General features: G+C 37.0%; 1 protein-coding gene across 4 annotated transcripts in view; it reads left to right on the top strand.

The window, feature by feature from the left end:
• The window catches only part of RUNX2 (runt related transcription factor 2), a 343,856-nt gene that overhangs the window by 46,444 nt on the left and 283,431 nt on the right, over positions 1-13,981 (top strand). The window lies entirely within an intron of this gene.

Raw genomic sequence — 13,981 nt, 5'->3', positions numbered from 1 at the left:
TACAGGCAGTGGAAGATGATACCCCGCAGCGACAATTCCCCCCTCCTCTTTTTAACATTTATCGACTACGTTTTGATTGAAACCGTTTTGCTATTTCAAGGCTTCTTGATGCATGATCCTATATTTATTTTTCCTTAGAATTTTAGCCTCCTTCTCCTTATTTTTAAATCTTGACTCCCACTTTTGAGCTGTTCGTCCTGTCCTCTCAGGATTGATACAGATATATTTCTTTAAATAATAGAGTCATAAGAGTGACTTGAGTTGCTTTCCTTATTTTTCAAAGATTTAACTACTAACCTTCCAGTTTTTTAAGCGTTACTACTTCGGTTAATTTCTTGCCGGTGAATATTTGTGTTCTGAAATAATCCCTTCCTTCCTCCTATTTGCTTACATTGTTTAAAATAGCAACTTATTTGATTATTTCCTCTGTGGATTGTTAGTTGAGTCCTCTGTTAATTTCGTGTTTAGGTCTCTTCAACCTCCCCAACACTTAAATACTTGCCAAATAATTAAAGTTTCAAAAGAATAAATATGTTTCCGATGTAAAAGCTCACCATAATGTGTAAATCAAGGCTCAGTTCATTGGTGCACGAAGTGTAGACTTTAAGGGAAAGTAACAGAAAATTGTCATAATTTCTTAGGAAGGAAGACTGGTTTATAAAATTGTTGAAAAACCCTTTCAAGTACATTAGCAAGAAAATAGAAAATTAAGAGAAATACTAATATTAGATCTACAGAAATAGAACCCAAAGGAGATCATTTCAATTAAAATTTTGTTCCATCAGTGTTGCCATACTGATATTTTCATAGGAGTTTTACCTGCATCACATGGGGACCAGATTTAATCTAGTTTTCAGAACAGTTCCCAGACTTTACTCTCAAGCCACTGGTATCTGACCTACATATGATCACACACAATAGGAAAGGTGTCATGGAGAAAAGAAACTGAGTTAAACAAGGTTCTGGTAGAGGGAGCTCAAAATTTCACTCTTAGGAAATTGTGACATGCTGTTCACAAAGATCTTACCTTTGAAGTCACACGAATTATCTTAATGTTCCTACCTCCTGGAATCTGTTAAAATCCATTTTATAAATGCAACTTAACTATCATTTTGTTTGTAGTTTGAGAGCACCCCTGTCCACAAAGGGTCAAAAATACTTTTCATTCAGTTAAAGATCCTCAGTTATCAATACTACTAAAGTATCTTCATTATAACAAAGCTAAAAGAATGACACCAGTGCCGATAAGATGTTGATGATTACCAGCTTTCAGAAAAATACGTGATTTCCAAACATGTGGAGAAAACACACCAGGAGACCAAACTGATTTCATCACACCACAAAAAAGTCTTCATCCCTTGAACAAAGCCATTAAAGGAAAACAGCATTGCTACTGTAGATTTTTACATTCCTCTGGCATATTAACCTTACTATAGACTCACTAATGCAAACAGAAAGGGTATATATCTAAGCAGAAATACTTCTTGGCATCTTAAAAGATGACTAGATTGGTTAGGTAAGAAAAGAAGCCCTAATCCTCCAAATAATAGCAGAGGCCATGCATACCATGGAACCATCTCTGTGAGAAAGTGACTTCTCCTCCTGTGAATGCCGTGGAACAGTTCACTTCAGGTGAGCTGCAAATTCTTAACTCTTATGTGACCCATGACTCTTAATTATTTATTAGGATGCTTGTGGAGACTTTTTCTTTATCATTTTATCAATTATTTTATCCTTTGCTTAATTTGCTTTTCTAGTGTTTATATAGTCACCATGGAAATAGACTGGGTAAGACTGCATGTTGTTTAGAATTCCATATTGTAATTGTTGCTATAGTCAATTAATTTCCTTATACTAAGAACAGGTTTTCAGTGGCAATCTCAGAGTTACTTTGTTTTAATCTTAGAAGTTCCGACCAAAACAGTTATTCAGTTCCATGGTACCTGGGAAAGTCATTTTGTATCTTGGGGGCTCAGTTTTCATAAGTGTAAAATAAGGCAATCAAGCCAAGTAAAATACAATCTTGTAGCCCTAAAATTCTGTGCTTCTTTTAAATAGGCATGACCAAAAGATGGATCTTAAAGGTTTGCAGAATAATTTTAGCTTTCATATTTATGCTTCCAAAAATTAAGTAACTTTGTCAGACTCTTGCTTTAGGCCAACTTGAATGTTCAACTACGTGCATTTTAAAAGACCAACAGGGAAAGGTATATATTAATCAAATTTATTGAAACACTGGAGGAGGTGCAGCAATAATTATATTATTCCAATTATTCTATACAATAATACACTATTATTGTATTATATACAATATACTGTAATCAAATTGGCTTCCCAAACCTTTCAATTATATTCATATATTTCAAAGTAGGAAGAGTAGCAAAGTGATGAGAGAAGAAATACTAAAAGCAGCTAGTAGAACTGTAATCATGATCCATCCTCTTAGGAAACTCTCACTGCAGGTTTAACATTCCAGGATCTTTTAAAATTAGTGCTTGGCTGCTAGAAAATGATCATGTTTTCAAGATTCTGATGGGAAGAGAATCAGAGAATATCAGGGTTTCATTGGGCCCCTGACCTCTCTAGACCTATGGAAACTTAAGTTGCTCCATTGCCATGGAATCTGCTATATAATACCTCTTGTATTGGAAACAACTTTTACATTTCTACCTTTGAAAATAGGATCTATTTGTTGAGAGTTAGTAACAGGTGCTAATTATCTTATTTACTCAGCAGTTATTTATGATGGGTCTATAGTGTGCTTGGCACTATTCTAGGAGCCACATATAGCAGTGGACAAAACAAAACTCTGTGCCATCATCAAACTCACATTCTAGAAGGAGTTGGACAATAAGCGAAATGAATACTCAAATTATATAGTATATTAAAAGGCCATTAGTGTTAGAGGTGGAAAAATTATACGAGAGAGAAGAGATTATAGAATGAGATAAAGCACAGAAGGAATAAGAGAATTGTGATTTTTATATTGGACTAGCAGGGTAGGGCTCACTAAGGAAGTGTTATTTGAATAATGACTTGAAGAAAGTGAAGGCGGTACCTGTAGATGTTTAAAGAAAGAGAATTCCAGACCATAAGAACAATGCACGCGAAGGCCCTGAAGTGGGAACGGGGTTGGTAAGTTGCAGGAATGTCCAGAAGGCCATGTTAACTGGAGAAGAATGACCCAGAAAGAAGAACAACATAATGTGAGGTCATAGAGGAACCAATGAAAGACTCTCAAGTGTTCTGAGACACTGGAAAAATGACTTTGCCATCAACTGAGATGGAAAGGACTGGGGAGAGAGTATATCTCGTGTATGTATGAGATCAAGAATCCAATTCTAGGCATAAATGAGTAATGAAGTACAGAGTTTGTGTTATCTTTAGCATTTTTGCCATCCTAAGTTCTCATGAAAGTGAAGGAAAGTTTGTACCTCTTTTAATAATAATTGAATTTCTAATCCTGCTCACACAATAGAAGCCCATCTAGACCTGTCTAATATATGTCAAGGAATATTTTATTTTTGCTTTAAGAAGATGTGAGGAAAAATTCCCTGGCAGTCCAGTGGTTAGGGCTCTGTGCTTCCACTACAGGGGTCACAGGTTCAATCCCTGGTCAGAGAATCAAGAGCCTGAAAGCAAATGGCATGGCCAGAATAAAGGAATAAAAGAAAACAATAATTGTTTTTCAGGGGATGAGGAGAGAGGGTCTATCAGTACCTGAAAATAAAGTGGAGAATTCAGTTGAGACAAATATACAGAAACATTCAGTTTGACAAAGTATTTTCATTAAGATATTTAGATGTAAAACTGGATCTAATTCAGGGAATTGTTTGAGTAATTGTCTCCATTTTCTATTATGCATATACATTAATTTTTCTATGAAATGTGGAAAGAGGAAAATTAATCTGTACCATGAGCGCAATAAACCACAGTATAGCTAGTGCAGCTTGCTGTTCCTGGTTCACCCTCTGAAGCTGGATGCAAACCAGTATTGAGTAAAGAATGCTCAGATCAACTGCTAGTGACCAGGAGTGAAGAGTGAAAGTGTTAGCTGCTCAGCCGTGTCCAACTTTCTGCCACCCTGTGGACCGTAGCCCACCAGGCACCTCTGTCCATGGAATTCTCCAAAGAAGAATACTGGGGTGTGTGCCATTTCCTTCTCTAGGGGCTCTTCCTGACCCAGGGATAGAACCCAGGTCTCCTGCATTGCAGGCAGATTCTACCATCTGAGCTACCAGGGAAGCCCAGTGACCAGGGGTTTATATCAAAAAATTTAATCAAGTTACTTTACTTTTATTTTTAGTCTTTCATGGATGCATCAGAAGCTATATTCTCTTTCCAAAGTATACTTAAAACAAACTCATTAACCCAAAAAATATGGGCTTCTATGCCACCCTAATCCTAATGCTAAATTTTCCCAGTGGCTCAGCTGTAAAGAATCTGCCTGCGGGAGACCCGGGTTCAATCCCTGGGTTGGGAAGATCCCCTGGAGGAGGGCGTGGCAACCCACTTCAGTATTCATGTCTGGAGAGTCCCATGGACAGAGGAGTCTGGCCACCTACAGTCCATGTGGTCACAAAGAGTCAGGCAATACTAAAGCAACTGAGCACACATATGCCTCTTATTAGTATAATAATTTGTATTAAGAACGATATAAACTTCAGAGTTTTGTTGTGACGATTGCCTGAAAATGTACACAAGGTGACTGGCACATAATAAACACTTAATATGTCTTCTTTTTCATTATTACTGTTAAGAAGATGGATGACTCAAAAAACCCAGCCTTGAAAAGTGAATAATTGAACAAAATGAAAAAGGGTAATTTAGGCAAAGGGAGTAACAGAAGCAAAGCCAATGTGTTAGAGGGAATTGCAAGCCATCCAGCACACTGGGATCAGTGTGTAAAAATGGGAGCCAGAATCTTGGGAGGGGACAAATCAGAGAAAGTCTTGGGCGTTGTTTTATGGAATTTGGACTTTATCTGATAAAAAATGGGGAAACTTGGAAATATGTATCTTAATGACATTATTAAATTTGCCTGTTAGGAGGTTGGCAGTGATGTGCAAGAAATATTGGAAGGGGGAAAAATTGGAAGAAGTTAATTCAAGAAAGAGATGATATGGGCTAGAGCTATGTCAGTGGACTAGGAAATGATAGAACATGACGGATGGAAGAAATACTAAGGAAGTAGAATATAGAGAACCAAAATATAACTAACTGGTAAGATATCAGGATGGAGGTAAGCCACAAGAAACAGGATGATTCCAAGTTTCCTCAAGTTACCTAGAGACAAGTTAGTCATGTTAAGTTTAAGGTCATCATACGAAATTGCAGGTAGCTATAAAGCAATAGCCAACTGGACACTTCAGACAGAGTGGTGGAGATAGAAGCCGGAATAAAGTCTGGAGTTCAAGAGGGTAGATGCCCATTGGGAAACAGTAGCACACAGTATGTCGCATCCCACACATGTCACGTAGATGTCGAATTTAGCCCTGAAACGTTTTGGCCTGAAAACGTTCTCCTAAAGGATCTGTGGACACAACTGAAGCCAAGAGAGACAATGAAATGCCGAGAAGAGTATGCACAGAACAAAGACTGGATTCTAGACACCCACATTCAGTAGGACAGGGAGAGGAAGAACTCGTGAAGTACACTAAGGAAGCAGTATTATGGAAACCAGGAGAGCCGGGAGTTTCAAAGAGAGATGAACAGTACTAAAACGAGTTAGCTGGATTTAGCCCATTCAAAACGACGTTTGGCAAAGCAGCTCCAATACAGTGGTAGGATTCATAATTTGTGCTCGCCCTCAGTCATGTCCGACTCTTTGCAACCCCATGGGCTGTGAAAATGCCATTGGTAGTGATAGGGGTTGCATTGAATCTATAGATTGCATTTGGTAGGATAGTCATTTTAACACTATTGATTCTTCCTACCCAGGAACATGGAATATCTCTCCATCTGTTTATGTCATATTTGATTTCTTTCATTAGTATCTTATAATTTTCTGTGTACAGTTCTTTTGTCTCCTTAGATAAGTTTATTCCAAAATATTTTATTCTTTTTGTTGCAATGGTGAATGGGATTGATTCCTTAATTTCTCTTTCTGATTTTTCATTGTTAGTATATAGAAATGCAAGTGATTTCTGTGTATTGATTTTGTATCCTGCAACTTTGCTAAATTCATTGATTAGTAATTTTCTGATACTATCTTTAGGGTTTTCTATGTACAGTATCGTGTCATCTGCAGATGGTGAGAACTTTACTTCTTTTCCAATCTGGATTCCTTTTATTGCTTTTTCTTCTCTGATTACTGTAGCCAGGACTTTCAGAACTACGTTGAATAATAGTGGTGAAAGTGGAAACCTTTGTCTTGTTCCTGATCTTAAGGGGAATGGTTTCTGTTTTTCACCATTGAGAATAATGTTTGCTGTAGGCTTATCATATACGGTCTTTACTACATCAAGGTAGGTTCCTTCTATGCCCATATTTTGGAGAGTTTTAATCATAAATGGGTGCTGAATTTTGTCAAAGGGTTTTTCTGCATCTATTGAGATTATCATATGGTTTTTATCTTTCAATTTGTAAATATGGTATATCACATTGATTGATTTGCATATATTGAAGAATCCTTGCATTCCTGGAATAAACCCAGCTTGATCATGGTGTATGAGCTTTATGATGTGTTGCTGAATTCTGTTTGCTAAAATTCTGTTGAGGATTTTTACATCTATGTTCATCAGTGATATTGGCCTGTAGTTTTCTTTTTGTGTATTGTCTTTGCCTGGTTTTGGTGTCAGGGTGATGGTGGCCTCATAGAATGAGTTTGGAAGTGTTCTTTCCTCTGCAATTTTTCTGAAAAAGTTTTAGAAGGATAGGCATTAGCTCATCTCTGAATGTTTGATAAAATTCTTCTGTGAAGCCATCTGATCCTGGGCTTTTTTTTTGGGGGAGATTTTTGATCACAGCTTCAATTTCAGTGCTTGTAATTGGGTTGTTCATAATTTCTGTTTCTTCCTGGTTCAGTCTTGGAAGATTGAACTTTTCTAAGAATCTGTCCATTTCTTCCAGGTTATCCATTTTATTGGCATATAGTTGTTCATAGTAGTCTCTTATAATCCTTTGTATTCCTGGATTGTCTGTGGTAACTTCTCCTTTTTCATTTCTAATTTTGTTGATTTGACTCTTCTCTCTTTTTTTCTTGATGAATCTGGCTGAAGGTTTGTCAATTTTGTTCATCTTCTTTACTATTGTTTCTTTCATTTCTTTATCATTTATTTCTGCTCAGATCTTTATGATTTCTTTCCTTCTTCTAATTTTGGGTTTTTGTTCTTCTTTTTCCAGTTGTTTTAGGTGTAAAGTTAGGTTGTCTCTTTGACGATTTTCTTGTTTCTTGAGGTAGGATTGTACTGCTATAAACTTCCCTCTTAGAACTGCTTTTGTGGCATGCCATAGGTTTTGAGTTGTCATGTTTTCATTGTCATTTGTTTCTAGAAATGTTTTGATTTCCCTTTTGATTTCTTTAGTAACTTGTTGGTTATTTAGAAGCATATTGTTTAATCTCCATGTGTTTGTGTTTTTTACAGTTTTTTTCTTGTAATTGATATCTAGTCTAATAGCATTGTGGCTGGAGATACAAATTCAATTTTCTTAAATTTACTGAGGTTTGATTTGTGACCCTAGATGTGGTCTAGCCTAGAGAATGTTCCATGTGCACTTGAGAAGAAGGTGTATTCTTCTGCATTTGGATGGAATATCCCAAAGATATCAATGAGATATCTAATTAGATACATCTACTGTATCATTTAAGACTTGTGTTTCCTTATTAATTTTCTGTTTTGTTTGACATTGGTGTGAGTGGGGTGTTAAAGTCTCCCACTATTATTGTGTTACTGTCAATTTCACCTTTAATGTCTGTTAGTGTTTGTCTTATGTATTGAGGTGCTCCTATGTTGGGTACATAGATATTTACAATTGTTATGTTTTCCTCTTGAATCGATTCCTTGATCATTATGTAGTGTCCTTCCTTATCTCTTGTAATCTTTATTTTAAGGTTTATTTTGTCTGATATGAGGATTGCTACTCCAGCTATCTTTTGCTTCCCACTTGCATGGAATATATTTTTCCATCCTCTCACTTTCAGTCTATATGTGTCTTTAGGTCTGAAGTGGATTTTTTGTAAACAGCATATATATGGGTCTTTTTTTTTTTTTAATCCATTCAGCCAGTCTGTGTCTTTTGGTTGGCACATTTAATTTGTTTACATTTAAAGTGATTATTGATATATATATTGCTATTGCCATTTTCTTAATTGTATGAGGTTGATTTTGTAGATCTTTTTCTTCTCTTGTATTTCTTGACTATATAAGTCTCTTTAACATTTGTTGTAAAGCTTGTTTGGTCGTACTGAATTCTCTTAATTTTTGCTTGTCCAAAAAGCTTTTTACTTCTCCATCAATTTTAACTGAGATCCTTGCTGGGTACAGTAATCTTGGTTGTAGATTTTTCCCTTTCAGTACTTTGAATATATCCTGCCATTCCCTTCTGACCTGCAGAGTTTCTGCTGAAAGATCAGCTGTTAAAGGTATAGTGTTTCCCATGCATGTTATCTTTTTTTTTCCCCTTGCTGCTTTTAATATTCTTTCTTTGTATTTAGTCTTTGTTAGTTTGATTAGTATGTGTCTTGGCATGTTTCTCCTTGGGTTTATCTTGTATGGGACTCTTTGTGTCTCTTGGATTTGATTGACTATTTCCTTTTCCATGTTGGGGAAATTTTCAACTATAATCTCTTCAAAAATTTTCCCATACCCTTTCTTTTTCTCTTCATCTTCTGGAATCCCTATAATTAGAATGTTGGAGCATTTGATATTGTCCCAGAGGTCTCTGAGACTATCCTCAGTTCTTTGCATTCCTTTTACTTTATACTGCTGTTCAGAAGTTATTTCCACCACTTAATCTTCCAGCTCACTGATTTGTTCTTCTGCTCCAGATATTCTGAAATTGATTCCTTCTAAAGTATTTTTAATTTCAGTAATTGTGTTGTTTGTGTATGTTTATTCTTTAATTCTTCTAGGTCTTTGTTAATTTATTCTTGCATTTTCTCCCTTCTGTTTTCAAGGCTTTTGATCATCTTTACTATTATCATTATTCTGAATTCTTTTTCATGTAGTTTGCCTATTTCCTCTTCATTTATTTGGACTTCTGTGTTTCTAGTTTGTTCCTTCATTTGCATAGTATTTCTCTGCCTTTTCATTATTATTTTTTTAACTTATTGTGTTTGAGGTCTCCTTTTCCCAGGCTTCAGGATGAATTCTTTCTTCCTTCTGGTTTCTCCCCTCCTAAGGTTAGTCCAGTGGTTTGTGTAAGCTTTGTATGGAGTGAGATTTGTGCTGAGTTGTTTTTGTTTTTGTTTGTTTTTCCTCTGATGGGCAAGGATGAGTGAGGGGGTAATCCTGTCTGCTGATGATTGGGTTTGTATTTTTGTTTTGTTTGTTGTTAAGATGAGGCATCCTGCACAGGGTGCTACTGGTGGTTGGGTGATGCCCAGTCTTGTATTCAAGTGGTTTCCTTTGTGTGAGTTCTCACTATTTGATACTCCCTAGGGTTAGTTTTCTGGTAGTCTAGGGTCTTGGAGGCAGTGCTCCCACTCCAAAGGCTCAGGGTTTGATCTCCTTTTCAGCACTGAGGGAATCTGGAAATAATTTCTGTCCTTTTGGTTTTGTAGTCGATGAATTGGGCCAAAGTGTCAGTTCTTAAGTTGAATTTCCATTTCTATGGTTATTTTCTCTTTCGGCACTGCTGCATAAATGTAATTTTGCTGCAATGAAAACACTGGCTTAAGTAGTTGGGGAGTTCTGTGGGATTAAGTTAGAGCTGGCATTGGGGTACACTTCTCAGATATAAGAGTTGATAGCCTTAGAGGATCCCAATGATTGGCTTGTATATGAGTGCCTATTAGGAGCATCTCTTAGTTTTCATTACTTTGTTGAAAATCTCGTTATTCTCCTTAAGACTGCCTCTTTGACAGCAAGGTATCACTCATGTGTCCGTCCATGCCTCTCATTCCCCAAACCTCTGCACCGTGCATTCTCACCTCCACAGCCTGAATCCCTGCTGCAAGCTCCACTCCTAAACAGGAAGTTTTTGATCAAAAGTCCAGGAAGTGGGATGAACCTTAAAATAGAAAAGGATTAACTGGAAGAAAAGAACAAGAACTTGAGGCAGTTCATACCCAATGACCCCAATTTTGAGATTCCCTAATATTTGAAAATAACTTCTACAGAACTTGTGACTTCCCCCAACTAGAAAGCAAGTGATAAAGCAAAAACTTGGCTACTCAACCATATTCTAGTCATTTTTTAGTTACATTTTTCATATCATAGTATAATATATTTATTCAGAACAATATCCTTCAAGATTTAAAAACTCTGCTGGTTTCTCTCTGGAAATGGATGTCATACATGATTAAAAAATCTGAACCAAGAGAATATTTTATTTCAAGTTTTACCAAGAGAATTCTGTTAAACATTTTTGCTTCTCTACTCAATTTCTACTTTTATATTAGAAATAAAATTGTTCTTAACTCAGTCAAAAGTATTCAGTAACTCACTGTATAGCAGCAGTTCTCAATTATGCTCCTGCAATAATCACCCCATTCTAATTAATGGTAGATGGGGAGAAAGCATACAAGTTGAATCTTCTCAATTTTAAGTTATTCTTCCATAAATTTTTCTTAAACTTTTGGCCCTTGTAGCTGATTATTTTGTAAAAAGAAGTGCTAATAGGTTACAAAATAAGTGAACAAATAGTAAATTAATATTAATAAAACTTGAAGTTAGCCAGTCGTACTTCATTCAATAGTTTGTCTATAATTGGACACATGTTCGTGACTATAATTTTTATACTACATACCAAAAATACAGTCCATTTCTACTACCATTGTTCCAACAGTGTTGCCTTTGCTCAAATACTTGGAACCTAACTTAGAACTACTTTTGGAATCTGGAAAGATGTTCTTTTGAATACCTTAAACAATGGGAAAGCCAACAGTCACAGTCTGGAAGAATCTTAAAAACTTATTTTATAGCCAAGGAGGTAGGTGGGTGATCAGGCTGATTTATCCAGATGTGCCTTGCTTTAAGAAATATGAGGCTCCCCTGGTGGCTCAGTGGTAAAGAATCTGCCTCTCAATGCAAGAGACGCAGGTTTGATTCCTGGGTCGGGAAGATACCATGTGTCATGGGGCAACTAAATCCATGCACCACAACTACTGTGCTCTAGAGCCTGGGAGCTGAAACTGCTGAGCTCACTCACCCTAGAGCCAGTGCTCAGCAACAAGCAAAGCCACTGCAATGAGAAACCCACTCACCAGAGCTAGAGAAAAGCCCTTCCACCAACAAAGACCTAGCACAGCCAAAAATAAATACATATATAAATAAAACATTTTAAAAAGAAATATGACATCATATGTGGAAATCCATATGTACCATCTATAGGTGCACAGAGCAGATGACAGTGAGATGTTTCTGTAAGTACTGATAAGACTAATCTCTGAAAGTTAGTTTATACAATAAACAAGTAGCAGATCACAGAAGGGATATAGATCAACACAAGCCTTAATTGTAACCTGACTAAAATACTAGATCTAAAAATAGGTTAGTAAGTTACAAAGCACAGAAAAAGCAGAATTAGAAATTGGCATAGCATATTTTTATATGGTGGAGGTGAATGGGAAAAGAGAAATGAGTCAGGCTTTCAGAGTCCTAACATCATTCAAGGGAACAAATTAGATAACTAACTCCTCTTATGCTGATCAGCAATCTTTGGATATTGTTCCAAATAATATTATGATCAAGTTGATTGTTGTCGTTCAGTCTCTCAGTTGTGTTCAACTCTTTGCGACCCCGTGGACTGGAGTATATCAGGCTTTCCTGTCCTTCACCATCACTGCTCAAACTCATGTCCACTGAGTTGGTGATGTCATCCAACCATCTCAATCTCTGTCATCCCCTTCTCCTCCTGCCTTCTATCTTTCCCATCATAAGTGTCTTTTCTAATGAGTCAGCTCTTCCCATCAGGTGGCCAAAGTATTGGAGCTTCAGTTGATAGGATCGAGCTGATACTATGGTTCATTCCAACCAACAGTTATATTTCCTCACTACAAATTGATAACTCAGCATTTAAGTTTTAACGCTGGTCTTATATGAGTCAGGGTGAGTCAGCTTGCAAACAGGAATAATGTTACCTGGTAAAGGTTGGGACCAAACCCCAAACTCCACAACTCTACTGTGAGAGGCTCACACAGCCCTCCTTGGCAGCACCCCAACCTGGAGTCCTGCCTTCCTTCTGAACAACTTCAGGAAACAGATAAATTAGCATGTGCTTATTCACTTCATAAAAGGATCAGTTGCTTTATGAAAATATTTTAAAGCCCAAGGAACTTAAAGTGGATGTTATTCAGTCACTGAGAAATGACTTCTGAGTTCACTCAGAAATTCTTTAACCTTCACATAACTAGTCTTGATGGTGCAGTGGGATTGAAATGTGAATGTATTCAACAATCTAACATTTGAGAAGCTCAGCCATTAAAGAAAGGAAGGAAACAAGATGGAAGACGGAAATAGTTACGGTGCAAGTAGAAAGAGTTTTGGTTCTTTTTTTGTTGGGTTTCCCCCTCATGAAAAGGACATTAGATTAGGAAAAAAAGAAATAAGGAGCTGACAGAAACCTGTGAGATAGCCATTGCGTAGATGAAGTGGAATCCAGGCTCCCTAAGAAGATTGGGTTTGTGGGGCAAAGGATGCAGGCATATCTCTTCTCTGGGAATAACTCTTTCAAAATTCCTCTGAAATATTAATATAATATTTAGGCACTTCTTCGAAATGCACAGCTTTATTACTAGAGAATGGCTTTAGACTCTCTTTTCTCTGATCAGCTATCTCTCAGCTTTTTATTTACCAAATATGACTTAAGTTTCTCTCACAGTTAAAGAGGAAGAAAGGTGTGATACCTGTCCTAGAGGAACTTACCCCTTAACAGGAGAAGTGGACTTGTAAACAAATCATTTGGGGTTTCATAAAGGTAGAGCATACTATGGGACCAATGAGTTTTACTTTTTAAACATATAAAGAATACTTTAAAACTACTTAATCCACTTGATTAGAGGCTTTTGTCTTCACCAGCTTCCAGTCCTAACCTGCAGGTCTCAGTGTAGTTAATAGTTAAGCTTTTACAAATAAGTCCAATCAGTTAAACAGCAAGCAAGTCATTTGCTTCAACAGGATAAACAGTACCACACACTCTAGTGAAAGTCGCTCGGTCATGTCTGACTCTTTGCCACTTCATGGACTGTAGCCTACCAGGCTCTTCTGTCCATGGAATTCTCCAGAGAATAATGGAGATTGAACTCAGGGATTCAGGGATTGAACCCTGGTCTCAGAATTTGAACCCTGCTCTCCCGCGCCGCAAGTAGCTTCTTTACCGTCTAAGCCACCACGGAAGCCCACATACACTAAGGGATTCAGAATTATGTTATTAGGCTTTCCCTATAGCTCAGGTGGTAAAGAATATGCCTGCAATGCAGGAGACCTGGGTTCGATCCCTGGGTCAGGAAGATCCCCTGGAGAAGAAAATGGCAACCCACTCCAGTACTCTTGCCTGTAGAATCCCATGGACAGAGGAGCCTAGCAGGCTACATGACTTAACCATTAAACCACCACTACAATCCCTGCCTTCAAGAAATCTGCAGTTCATTTGGAGAGCTAAAGCTAATAGAGCATTTTATTTTTTGTTGTTTATATTTAAATATAATTACCTTATTAAAGGGGGAAATAATTTGGCTGTACAGCCCCCTGCGACAATTCTACCATATTCTCCAGATAGGAGAGATTTTAGGTCAGTGGAGGGGAAGTCAGAAGAAAAAGAAGGGAAACCAAGTAGTTGTCGTATTAATTAGAAAAAACAAAACAAAAAATCCTTTACA

Source organism: Capra hircus, chromosome 23 (genome assembly GCF_001704415.2).
Source record: "Capra hircus breed San Clemente chromosome 23, ASM170441v1, whole genome shotgun sequence".
Classification (NCBI taxonomy): domain Eukaryota; kingdom Metazoa; phylum Chordata; class Mammalia; order Artiodactyla; family Bovidae; genus Capra; species Capra hircus.
This window is presented reverse-complemented; position numbering and strand designations above follow the sequence as displayed.